The sequence below is a fragment of the Bos taurus genome, chromosome 5 (assembly GCF_002263795.3).
Source record: "Bos taurus isolate L1 Dominette 01449 registration number 42190680 breed Hereford chromosome 5, ARS-UCD2.0, whole genome shotgun sequence".
Taxonomy (NCBI): Eukaryota; Metazoa; Chordata; class Mammalia; order Artiodactyla; family Bovidae; genus Bos; species Bos taurus.
In genome coordinates, this window is record NC_037332.1 from 116,442,324 (window position 1) to 116,454,429 (window position 12,106).

The 12,106-nt window shown below is 48.3% G+C and overlaps 1 protein-coding gene across 3 annotated transcripts in view; it reads left to right on the forward strand.

Annotated features, from left to right (window-relative positions):
• PPARA (peroxisome proliferator activated receptor alpha) overlaps positions 1–12,106 on the forward strand; it is a 74,898-nt gene that overhangs the window by 3,409 nt on the left and 59,383 nt on the right.

Genomic DNA, 12,106 nt, shown 5'->3' on the forward strand with positions numbered 1-12,106 from the left:
GGAGGCTCATAAGAGGTGGCAAAGAAGTGCGGGTGAAGATTCTTTGTGGCAGGTAAGAAGTCAGTCTCGCCCAGTCGGGGTCTAAAGGAGCACGCCGGTGCCACCTGCCCGGATCTGGTACCTGTTATTTTGGCTCTGACCATTGGATGATTTTTCAAAGGCTTTTGGAAAGAAGCACATCGCCCACCCTGCATATACACTTTTATTAAAGCAATTTTTTCTTTGCTTTTCTTATTCTTTTTAAAAATGTCTGTTTATGTATTCATCCCTGGCTGAGCTGGGTCTTAGTTGCTGTGAAGGCTTTTCTCTAGCTGCAGAGCGCGGGGGCTTCTCCTTCCGGTGGCTTCTCTTGCGAAGCACACTCTTAGGTGTGTCAGGAGTTACGGCACGTGGGTTTAGCAGTTGCCCAACCAGGGGTCAGACCTGGGCCCCCTGCATTGAGAGCACGGAGTCTTAACCACTGGGCCACCAGGGAAGTCCACGCGCTCAGGTTTTGATGGTGATGTATGTTGCATCTGTCCTTCCTCTGGTATCCCCAGACCCTGACAACAGTTGTTGCTCATCCTCGGAGCGTCTCTGGAAATGCAGGCTGAAGGAAGTCTTCTTCCACTGAGTCTGACTTGATGAGACGGGCAGTGTGCCCGTCAGTTCTGCCCAGCTCGCCCTGTATCCTGAGTAGGACCTCGACATCCAGATTCTGTGTCCCCAGATTCAACCAACCATGGAGCAAAAATATTCGAGGGTGTAAAATTCCAGAAAGTTCCAAAAACCAAGACTTGAATTTGCCACCTGCCAATAGCTATACATTGTATCCGCAACTATTTACATTGCATGCATGTAGTATTAGGTATTGGAAGTAATCTCCAGGTGACTGAAAGCCTATGAAGGATGTGTGTAGGTTGTATGCAGATGCTACACCATTTAAGGGACCTGAGCTTGGTGGGCAGGTTTTGGTGCCCCCAAGGGGCCTGGGACCATCCTTGAGGATGCTGACGGAGGCCTGTGCCTGTGCCCTGAGCCACTAAAACGTGAACAGAATTGAATTCAGCGAGTATTTGTCGATTTCTTTTACAGTGCTCAGATGTGGGTGGGAACTAGTGGGGGGCACTTAGAAGGCACTTAGGGCCTACCTGCCCCTGCTGGAGGATTTCCCCTTGGCATTTTGCAACTTCCCTCACACCCAGATGGCCAGAACCCCTCCTTCCATCTGCACTAGACGGGCGTGCTCCTGCACGCCTGCTGGACTCCCACACGTGGCTCCCACGGCATAGGTATTATAAAGGTGGCAGCTGCCGTTCAAATTACTCTGTTAATAATTATCACTAGATCTGAGGTATGGGTGCTAAGTTGCTTCAGTCGTGTCTGACTCTTTGTGACTCTATGGGCTGCAGCTCTCCAGGCTCATCTGTCCTTGGGATTCTCAAGGCAAGAATACTGGAGTGGATTGCCGTTTCCTCCTCCAGGGGATCTTCCCAACCCAGGGATTGAATCCCTTCTCTTACATCTCCTGCATTAGCAGAAGAGTTCTTTACCACTAGCGCCACCTGGGAAGCCCAGATTTGGGGTATATTAAGCATGAAATAGAGTTTCTATGAGGTGGCCTGAGCAGCTAATTAAATAAAATGCTCTTTCTTTCTGCAAGATCATGCGTTCTGATTCCAAAAAATTGACTCAGAAGGAAAGAGTTGTGTTCTAAATCTTTGTCAGTTGGGACATGTGCTATTATTTAACAGGGCAAGGGTCCTGTTGGCTCTCCAACTGTGAAGATAAGATACACACAGGAGAAATTAGAGAAAGCATTGCAGAGATTTGTCTTCTGGTTCAGATGCCACACTCATCGCTTGGCTTTTAATTTTTTAAAAATTTTTATTGCAGTAGAGTTGGTTTACAGTGTTGTGTTGATTTCTGCCGTACAGCAGAGCGACTCAGTTATACATATATATATATGTTCTTTTTCATATTCTTTTCCATCATGGTTTATCACAGGAGATTGGATATAGTTCCCATCTGACTGCTTTTACTTTGCTTTATTTAAAGAGATTTGTGGCACTTCCCAGGTGGCACAGTGGTTAAGAATCTACCTGCCAAAAAAAAAAAAAGAATCTACCTGCCAATGCGGGAGACGCAAGAGATGGGGGTTTGGTCCCTAGATGGAGAAGATCCCCTGGAGGAGGCAATGGCAACCCACTCCAGTATTCTTGACTGGAAAATTCCACGGGCAGTGGAGGCTGGGAGTGTGTAGTCTATGGGGCCACAAGGAGTTGGACATAACTGAGCACACACACACACACACACACACACACACATACACACACGTGCACGCACACACACATACACAAAGGGATTTGCAAATAAAAAGGAGTGGTGAGTTCTCTTCTGATCTACTTTCTTTTACACTTTTAATTCAGAGACCACAAGTAAACTTTGAAAAAGGATCCCTTTGAAACAGGAAGAGTTTGGAAAGCAAAGGCAGAATGAATTGTCTCAAAGGTTACGAAGCTTCACAGGAAAGGTTGGAGATGATAATACAGTTAAGTAAACAGTATACCATAGTTCCTTACCCCCCCCCAATTTTTAAGAGCAAGTGGGGCACCAAGTTCCCTGAGGCCATTTGCAACTGCATACATCTGTGGTTATGTGATAACCACACTGAGGTGACAAGTTGCCAAGTTCTAGTAAAACAGACCGAGTCATCTAGAGGTTGACACGTGGCCATGTCCCTTTCGGAAGTGTTCTAAGAAATTGTTAGCCTGACGTATATTTAAGTGCATAGTTACGGTGAAGCAGTGTGGCTAGTAAAACAGAGGACTCAAGTGACAATCAGATCTTGATGATCTGAAGTCAAGTTTTCTTCTATTACCTGTATGTTAATGGGATTTTTTTTAACCAAAAAAATTTTCAGAAGCATTTTCAGGCAGTGTTCCTCCTTGGACAAGTTGACATCTATTAGGCTGCCAGCATGAAGAACGTATGTCCCTTCTGTCAAGGATTGTGAATCAATTTGATAAATTCTAATTGGTAATCTCATTTTGGCTGATTTTATGGGACAGTTTGGTAAGTGGGTTATGGTCTTATTTTATTCTCTATCCACTCACTTTATTTCTGATTTTCTATTTGTGTATTGGGGATGGGATTAACAGGAGTGACGTATAAAAGGAAAATGGTTCCGAGCAATTTGAAATTTGGTTTAAATAGAAGCATCTCTTGCTGTACTGAAGTTATTTATAGTCCAAACAAAAAAGCAGTATTGGATGCGTTAACAATATCCTTGGACTTTAGGACTTGTGGAGGGTATATCTTGCTTGAATATTATGATCACCTTTTATTCCCCTCCTTGAAACCTGTTGCAGACTATCCCCACCTGTAGGCAAAGGGACTCCAGCCCCATCTCTGCAGGGTCCCCCTGAGTGTTCACAGCAATCGGTCCAGAGCACACGCAGGTTCAGGAAAGAGCCTCTTTCTTTCTCTGCTTTCCTTCGATTTATCACTTCTCGAGAGCTGTTTCCAGGAGAAAATGCATTCCAGTGCGGTGCTTCTCAAGCCATGAAAGTAAAGCTCATCCGCCACCTTCAGGCAGGGGTCCCGACAGAGAGGAACGGTTGAAAAAAAACTCACAAAGTTCAGTTGTGCAAAAAGCCGTGGCATGAGCTTGTGGGCGACACTCGACCACGAAGCCTTCGAAAAAGAAGAGGTATGCAGAGAAAGGCATCAGAGTATTCACATGCAGATGTTGCTTGAGAGAAAAAAAAAAAAAAAAAACACCAGCACAAACAGGGTTAAAAGAATGTGTTGGACAAGCGATGACAGAAGGTTGTGGGGGTGGAAATACTGATGTCTGAGCCAGAGACGGAAGGTTCTGGACCTGGGCAAGGAGGAAAGGGCAGGGTGCCCGCATCCCTGGGGAGGGGAGGGGGAGGGCGGGTCTAGATGCTGGCTCCCCAGTGATGCGGGGGGGCACTGCCAGCATCCACCCCAGCAGCCTGGAAACCAAAGATTGTAACCCTCCCCCCTAGCACGGGGGCAGGAAGTCCCCCTCCAGGGCTGGTGTGTTCAACGGAAAGAGGAAGGCCCCCATCCTGGCCGAGGGTGACAGTGGCCGGTGACGAGAGGAAGGGTTCCGGGAAGAGCGGGACTAAGTCTTTCCAAGGCCAGCATTGTGTGTGGATGTCAGTACCTAGCAGAACACAGCACTGTCAGTCGATATTTCAGTAAAACAAATTTTTTAAACAAGCGTACCTAGCAGGTTATCATTATAAAAAAAAAAAAACAGGGTATTTTCTTTCACTCTGGAAACCAAAAATTATTGACTTTTTTCCTGCTGCTTTCTCTTTACTTAGATGAAGGCAGCAAAGTTAGCTTTCAGTGTCTAGGTCAGAAGTCTAAGTGAAAGTGAATATTTAACCACATTCAAGGACGGCTGATAATCTTTAATACTAAGAGAGGCCCAGGACTTAAGAGAAAGAAAATTCTAGAAGGGAAAAAAATAGCCAGGAAAGCAGATAAACCCATGACTGGTTCATGGACTGGTGAAAGGGCACAAAACCGAGGAAGGGCTCAGCAACTCTGTGTGGAATGGATGAGTTCAAATGTGGGCTTTCATAGCAGGAGAAATTGTTTTCTAGAAGACGTTTCAGAAAGATCCATGGCCACTCGCGATGTCAGATCTGGTGCGGTCTCTTTGAGAACGAGACCTCTGAGAGGTCTCTGTATTTACTACAAAAACTAGTAAATAAAATTTAGAAAAGGAATCACTTTAAGAGATGAGAAGATGGTCTTCCAACCGAAGGTCTTAACACGTCCATCCAGCTGACGCCTTCTTCTTTGTATTGTGTGTGTGTGTGCTCAGTCATGTCCCGCACTTTTCAGACCCTAGGCCACACTCTTTGTAGCCCGCCAGACTCCTCTGTCCATAGGATTTCCCAGCCAAGAATACTGGAGCGGGTTGCCATGCCCTCCGCCAGGGGATCTTCCCGACCCAGGGATTGAACCCACAGCTCCTGCATTGGCAGGCGGGTTCCTTAGCACTCAGCCACCTGGGAAGCCTCATCTTTGTAGACATGAAGTTAGACTGAAGTACGGCAGCAGAGGTTCAGCGGAGCTGGACTTTGCCATCGCTGTTGTGACGGGGGGCCCCACGCTCCCCAGCCTGCCTCCCTGAGACTCAGACTCAGAATGTCGGTTCTGAGCCCCCCATGTTTCCCCTCCCTGACCCTGGTCTTCCTCCTAGTCCAATAAGTGGCCTCCCACTGGGGCCATGGAGGTGGAGCGGTACTGAGAGCTGAGCGGCTCTTGGCCACGGACATCACCCATTCGCCCGCGCCCCTTGTCTACAGGTGGGGGTACTGCTGCTCTGAGTGGGAGGCTGTCGCCTGGTGCAGAGGAAGAATGCCTTTTATTTTCATCATCATTACTTTCGGCCACTCCATGAAGCTTGTGGGATCCAAGATCGTAGTTCCCCGTCCAGGGATCAAACCTGGACCCCTGCAGTGAAAGTGGAGACCTAACCACTGGACCACCAGGGAATTCCCAAGAAGGCTTTTCCAAAAAATTTTACTTTATTCAAGAATTTGTTGTTGTTCAGTCTCCAAAGTCACGTCCGACTCTCTGTGACCCCATGGACTGCAGCATGCCAGGCTTCCCTGTCCTTCACCATCTCCCAGAGTTTGTTCAAACCCAAGTCCATTGGGTCGATGATGCCATCCAACCATCTCATCCTCTGTCTCCCTCTTCTGCTCCTGCCCTCAGCCTTTCCCAGTCTCAAGGTCTTTTCCAGTGAGTCTGCTCTTTGCATCGGGTGTCCAGAGTATTGGAGCTTTAGCATCAGACCTTCCAATGAATTCATTCAGGGTTAGCTATGACAAACCTAAGGAGCATATTAAAAAGCAGGGACATCTCTTTTCCAACAAAGGTCCATACACTCAAAGCTATGACTTTCCCAGTGGTTGTTCATGTATAGTTACTTAGAGTGTTGTGTTCGTTTCTGCTGAACAGGACGTGAGAGTGTTACACACACATATACACGTGTATGTTCATTTTCCTGTTCTTTCCCACTACGGTTTATCATAGGGCCCTGGGCTACACAGCAGGACCTTGTTGCTGGGGCTGTGTTGTTTCCTGGCTTGCTATTAAGTCTCTAGCTGTGACATGGACTTACTCGTCCTTGTCTGTCAGCTCCGGTGGCGACTGGAGGGCAGGGCCTTGACGCCCAGAGGCCCACGTGCTTCCTCCGTGGCCAGCTCCTCGGCTGCGCCCGAGAAGCTCGCTTGCCCTGCGGCTCACCCTTCCTCCTTCCCTGCCCCCACCCCAGAGATCTCGGTGAAAATCCCTTTCTTGGGGAAGCCCTCCAGCGCTGCCTGCCGGCTCAGGTCTGTCTGGCGCAGCGTCCGGTGCTTTTGCTTGTGTGCTCGCCAGTCACGTGTTCATCGTGGCTGCTTGGTGCAAGTCGCCCTCCCTGGCTGAGTCGCAGACCCTCTGGGGCAGGAAACCACAGATGCCTCGCGCTCCAGTCACCAGGATGTGCGCCAGCAGGGGCCGCAGGACAAGCGCGTGAGCTCCAGCTCGGCTACCCCTCCGTTTGAGATTCCTTCCAGGCCTGATCAAATACCGCCTCCTTCAGGAAGCCTTCCTTGATTGCTACCCGAGAGAGAGGCAGGAATTTTGCCGCCCAGACGCCCTACTGCAGCGTGAATCTCTCTGGTTGGTCATGTTCTACCTTCGCCTCTGCAGCTGTTTACTGAGTACTTCAGTCATTCATTCCTGAGCTCATTCGTTTATTCAGCACACCTTTCCTGAGCCCCTGCTACGGGCCAGGCAGTGTTCCAAGTGCTGGGGGCAACAGCAGAAAAGGGCAGGCTGCATTCCCTGCCATCAGGACGCGCTGTGTCACATGGCGGCTCAGGATTCAGGCAGGTACCCAAGCAAGGTGGTGCTGCATGGGGACAGCCAACCCAGGAGACCTGACGGGCGAGGCTGGCCTTCTCCGAGCCCCTGGGGGGCCAGGGGGACAGCAACGATTTAATAGGGGTCTGCACACGCTCCTCGAGTAATATTTGTCTTTAACACATCCTTTCAACTGGAGCAGCAGCCCCCAGCCTTTCTGGCACAGGGCACGTTAGAAGACAGTTTCTGGTTTCGTGGAAGACAACTTTTCCACAGACCAGGGTGGGGCCGGGGGATAGTTTGGGGGCGATTCAGGCACATTCCGTTTATTGTGTACTTCATTTCTGTTTTTATTACATTGTGATGTGTCATGAGATAATTACAGAACTCACCATAATGCAAAGTCAGCGGGAGCCCTGGGCTTGTTCTCCTGCAACTCGACGGCGGGCGGGGCCGGGGCATGGGAAGCAGCTGTAAATATAGACGAAGGCTTCGCTTACTTGCCCACTGCTCACCTCCTCCTGTGGGGCTCACTTCCTAACAGGCCACAGGGCGGTGCGTGTCCGTGGCCCAGGGGTCGGGGGCTCCTGAACGACAGGAGCTGAGTTGGGAGAAAGGAAACGGGTGAACATGAGGGATCCGGGCCATGGTCGCACCCGTCTCAGTTCTTCTGGTGATTACCTTTTTATTTCTCTTGGCATCACGTACTCAGCTGAAATCCTTCTGCCCCGCTCAGGTCAGCTGGATTTAAACCTTAGAGGCATAGAGACTCCCACCCCACACCTAGTGACCTGTCTCCAGGAAGCACCGCACTTGACTTGGGGGTCTGCCGTCTCTGTTGCCGACGGCTAGGCACGAGGCGTGGAGAAGCCCGCCGAGCAGCGATCTGTCCTCATTATAAAAGCGGGGTAGTTGCTTCCTGGAGGAGCCGGGCGTGAGCGACCAGGTGTGTCACCAGCCCGCCATTGTTTGCTGTCACAGAAGTGAATGAAGTGAACTGTTCTTAGACACACTCAAGCCCCTTTCCTAGGACCATAGATGGGTGATGTCTTTGCCTCCTGGCTTCTTGCTCCGTGGCTGGGGTGGTGGGGAGAGAGGCTGTATCCTGCCCACGAGGTCAGGAGCTTGGCTACAGCAGGTGGGAGCAGGGCTGACACCTGCAGATGCTGGAGAACCTCCGTGGCTGCCCTGCTCCAAGGGTGTGATGTGCGTTGGGTCACCTTCTAACACCAGACTCACCTCTTTCTATGGCTTAGTCGCTCAGTTGCATCCGACTCTTCGAGACCCCATGGACTGTAGCCCGCCAGGCTCCTCTGTCCATGGGATTTCCCAGGCAAGAATACTGGAGTGGGCTGCCATTTCCTCTTCCAGAGGGTCTCCCTGACCCAGGGATTGAACCTCTGTCTCGTGTGTCTTCTGCATTGGCAGGCAGATTCTTTACCACTGAGCCACCTGTCCCTAAAATCCAGACAGTGGAGATGGCTTTCAGGTCTTTTTAAAGTCAAGTTTACTGAAGTTTAATTTACATGTGGTAAAATCCGTCCTTTTCGGATGGACAGTTCTGTGCGTTCTGAACATCTCCATGCCTATTTTCTTCCTGGTTGCAACCAGAGGTGCCCACATTCCTTGGCTCGTGGCCCCGTGTGGTTTTCCAAACCTGCTGTGTGGGTGTAGTCCTTCTCATGCCCTGAACCTCTCCCACCTCCCCTTCTGCCTCATTTCAGCCAGAGAAGGTTCTCTGCTTTTTAAAGGCTCAAAAGTGGGGATGTGGACACTGCTGCTATTTAGCATCTAGAGGGGCAGGCAGAGGAGCTTAGTACCCACATGCTTAGCTTATCCACATGCTTGAGGAAAATGGTGGAAAGTGCCACACAGGAAGTGAGCCTAGCCCTTTCCCCCAATCACATTGATAGAACTCTCTAAGATATTTCACAACATTGAAAGTACAAAGGATAAAATGTGGGATGCAAAAAAAAAAATGTGGGATGCAGATTCAAACTTAGAAAGGAGGATTTTTCTGGGCTCCCAAATCACTGCAGACCGTGACTGCAGCCATGAAATTCGAAGACACTTGCTCCTTGGAAGGAGAGCTGTGACGAACCTAGACAGCGTATTAAAATGAGACATCACTTTGCTGACAAAGGCCCGTCTAGTCAAAGCTATGGTTTTTCCAGTAGTCATGTATGGATGTGAGAGCTGGACCATAAAGAAGGCTGAGCACCAAAGGACTGATGCTTTCGAACTCTGGTGCTAGAGAAGACCCTTGAGAGTCCCTTGGACAGCAAGGAGATCAAACCAGTCCATCCTAAAGGAAATCAACCAACCTTCCTGAATATTCATTGGAAGGACTGGTGCTGAAGCTGAGGCTCCAACACTTTGGAGCAACTGGAGAAAGCCCTCCCAGCAATGATGATCCAGCACAACCAAAAATTAATTAATTTTTTAAAATAACCTGGAAAAAGTTTTTAAAGTAATCAAACATCAACAAGCATGAAATGCTTCTGGATAAAATAAATGCCTAAGATCTGAACAATGAAATCTACCAAACGTGGCTGAGAGGAATTTTGAAAAACCTGAATAAATGACAAGTCACAGCAGGCTCTTGCATTATCAGGCTCAGCATTGTTAAGACAGCAGTTCTTCCCAAATGATCTACAGATTCAGTGATCAAAGTCAAATCTCAGCATGCCTGTTTGTAGAAGCTGACAAACTGATTCTAACATTATATGGAAACGCAATGGACCTGGAGTGGCTAAAACGACGTTGAAAAAGAAGAATGCAGAGGGAGGACTTGGACTATCTGGTTTCAAGAATGATGGAGCCGCAGTTTCAAAACAATATAGTATTGACATGAAAGTAGGGAAACAGAGGAGCAGCCCAGACAGCGAGTTCAGAGACAGACCCAGCCTCACGGCCAGCTGACTGTGAGCAGAGTGACAGATCGCTTCCGTGGGAAAGACACTTTTTCTCAACAACTCGTGCTGGAACGATTGGATAGCCACATGCAAAGGAACAGATCTCAGCCCCCATATCAGGTCATCTTAAAAAGGAAGACCTTGAAATGGGCCAGAGACCTAACTTTAAGAGTGAAAACTATAGAAACTTCTAGAAGAAGAAACAGAGTCCATCTTAGTGATTCGGGGTTGGTAAAGATTATAATGAAAAAAATACAAGCTACCAAAGAAATCTAATAAATTAGACTTCATCGAAATTATAAACTTTTGGGTTTCCCTTGCAGCTCGGTGGTAAAGAATCCACTTGTGAATCTAAGAGACACGGGTCTGATCCCTGGTCCGGGAGAGCCTGCGCTCCAGAACAAGAGAAGCCGCTGCAGTGAGAGACCCACCCACCGTAACAGGAAGGACCCGGAGCTTGCTACGACGGGAGAAAAAACGCAGCAACGGAGACCCACTGCAGCCATGAATAAATAAACAAAATTTAAAAAAATACAATCTTTTTCTCATCAAAAGGCATTTAAGAAAGTAAAAGACAAGCCCCAGACTTGGAGAAAATATTTGCAAAACGTACATCTGACAAAGAACTTGTATCTGTAAAGAACTCTCACAATTTAATAAGAAGACGACAAGCAACCCAATTAAGAATGAAAGCAAAAGTGGGCAAAATATTTGAACACATTCTTCAGCAAAAGGTATTGGATGGCAAGTAAGCACATGAAAAGGTGTTCAACATCATTAGTCGTTAGGAAAATGTAAATTAATAGCAGCAGATATTGCTATTAATAGTGAAGTGTTGGTCTCTCAGTTGTGACTGACTCTTTTGATCCTATGGACTGTAGCCCACCAGGCTCCTCTGTCCATGGAATTCTCCAGAGAAGATTACTGGAGTGGTGGCCATTCTCTTCTCCAGGGGTTCTTCCCAACCCAGAGATCAAACCCGGGTCTCCTGCTTTGCAGGCAGATTCTTTACTGTCCGAGCCAGCAGGGAAGCCTGCTGTTAGTAGTAGAGAGATATTAAACCCCAACCAGAGTGGGTACATTAAGAAGACTGACCAAGTGTCAGGTCTGAGGACGTGGTCTGGCAAGAACTCATGCTGATGATGGGAATGTAAACTGGTACAGCCTCTTTGTAAAACATTTTGGCCAGTGATATCACTGACGCTATTACCGAAAATGTCACATACCTGAAGGGCCCAAACTGAAGCCTACAGACTACATGATTCCAGCTCTGTGACATTCTGGAAAAGGCAAAGCTATGGACACAGTTAGAAGATTCGTGGTTGCCGAGGGTTGGGTGGAGGAAAGGATGAGTCAGAGCACAGAGGCTTTTTAGGTCAGTGAAGCTGCTCCGTGTGATACTGTAGTAGGCACGTGTTGTTCAGTTGCTCAGTTGTATCCAGCTCCTCCCATGGACCGCAGCACGCCAGGCTTCCCTGTCCTTCACTGTCTCCCAGAGTTTGCTCAGACTTATGTCCACTGAGTCAATGATTCCACCATCCATCTTATCCTCTGTCGTCCCCTTCTCCTCCCTCCCGCCCTCAATCTTTCCCAGCATCAGGGTCTTTTCCAGTGAGTCATTCTTTGCATCAGGTGGCCAAAGTATTGGAGCTTCAGCCTCAGCATCAGCCCTTCCAATGAATATTCAGGCTTGATTTCCTTTAGGATGGACTGGTTGGATCTCCTTGTTGTCCAAGGGACTCTCAAGTGTCTTCAGCACCACAGTTCAAAAGCATTAATGCTTCGACACTCAGCCTTCTTTATTGTCCAACTCTCACACCCGTACATGACTACAGGAAAAACCAGAGCTTGTTTATATCCATGTATGTTTGTACCACAGAACAGGCGACACCAAGAGCGCACCCTGATGTAAACTATGGACTTTAATTAGTACATTGACATTGGCTCGTCAGTGGTAATGACCCTACCAAGATGTTACTAACGGGAGAACACGGGAACTCTTTGTACTTTCTTCTAAGTTTTTCTGTAAACTTTGAACTATGCTTAATAGAACACACCGGTCGTTGCCAGGAGGGAGGGGCCTGGGGGAGAGGCGGAGCGGAAGGAGGGGCCTGGGGGAGAGGCGGGGCGGAACGCTGGGGTTAACAGATGTAAGCTTTTATGTACCGGGTGGGTGAACAAGGAGGTCCTGCTATACAGCACAGAGACCTGTATTCAGTATCTTATGATAACCATAATGGAACAGAACATTAAAACAGGATGTATATATATGTATAACTGAATCATGTGCTGTACAGCAGAAATGAAGACAA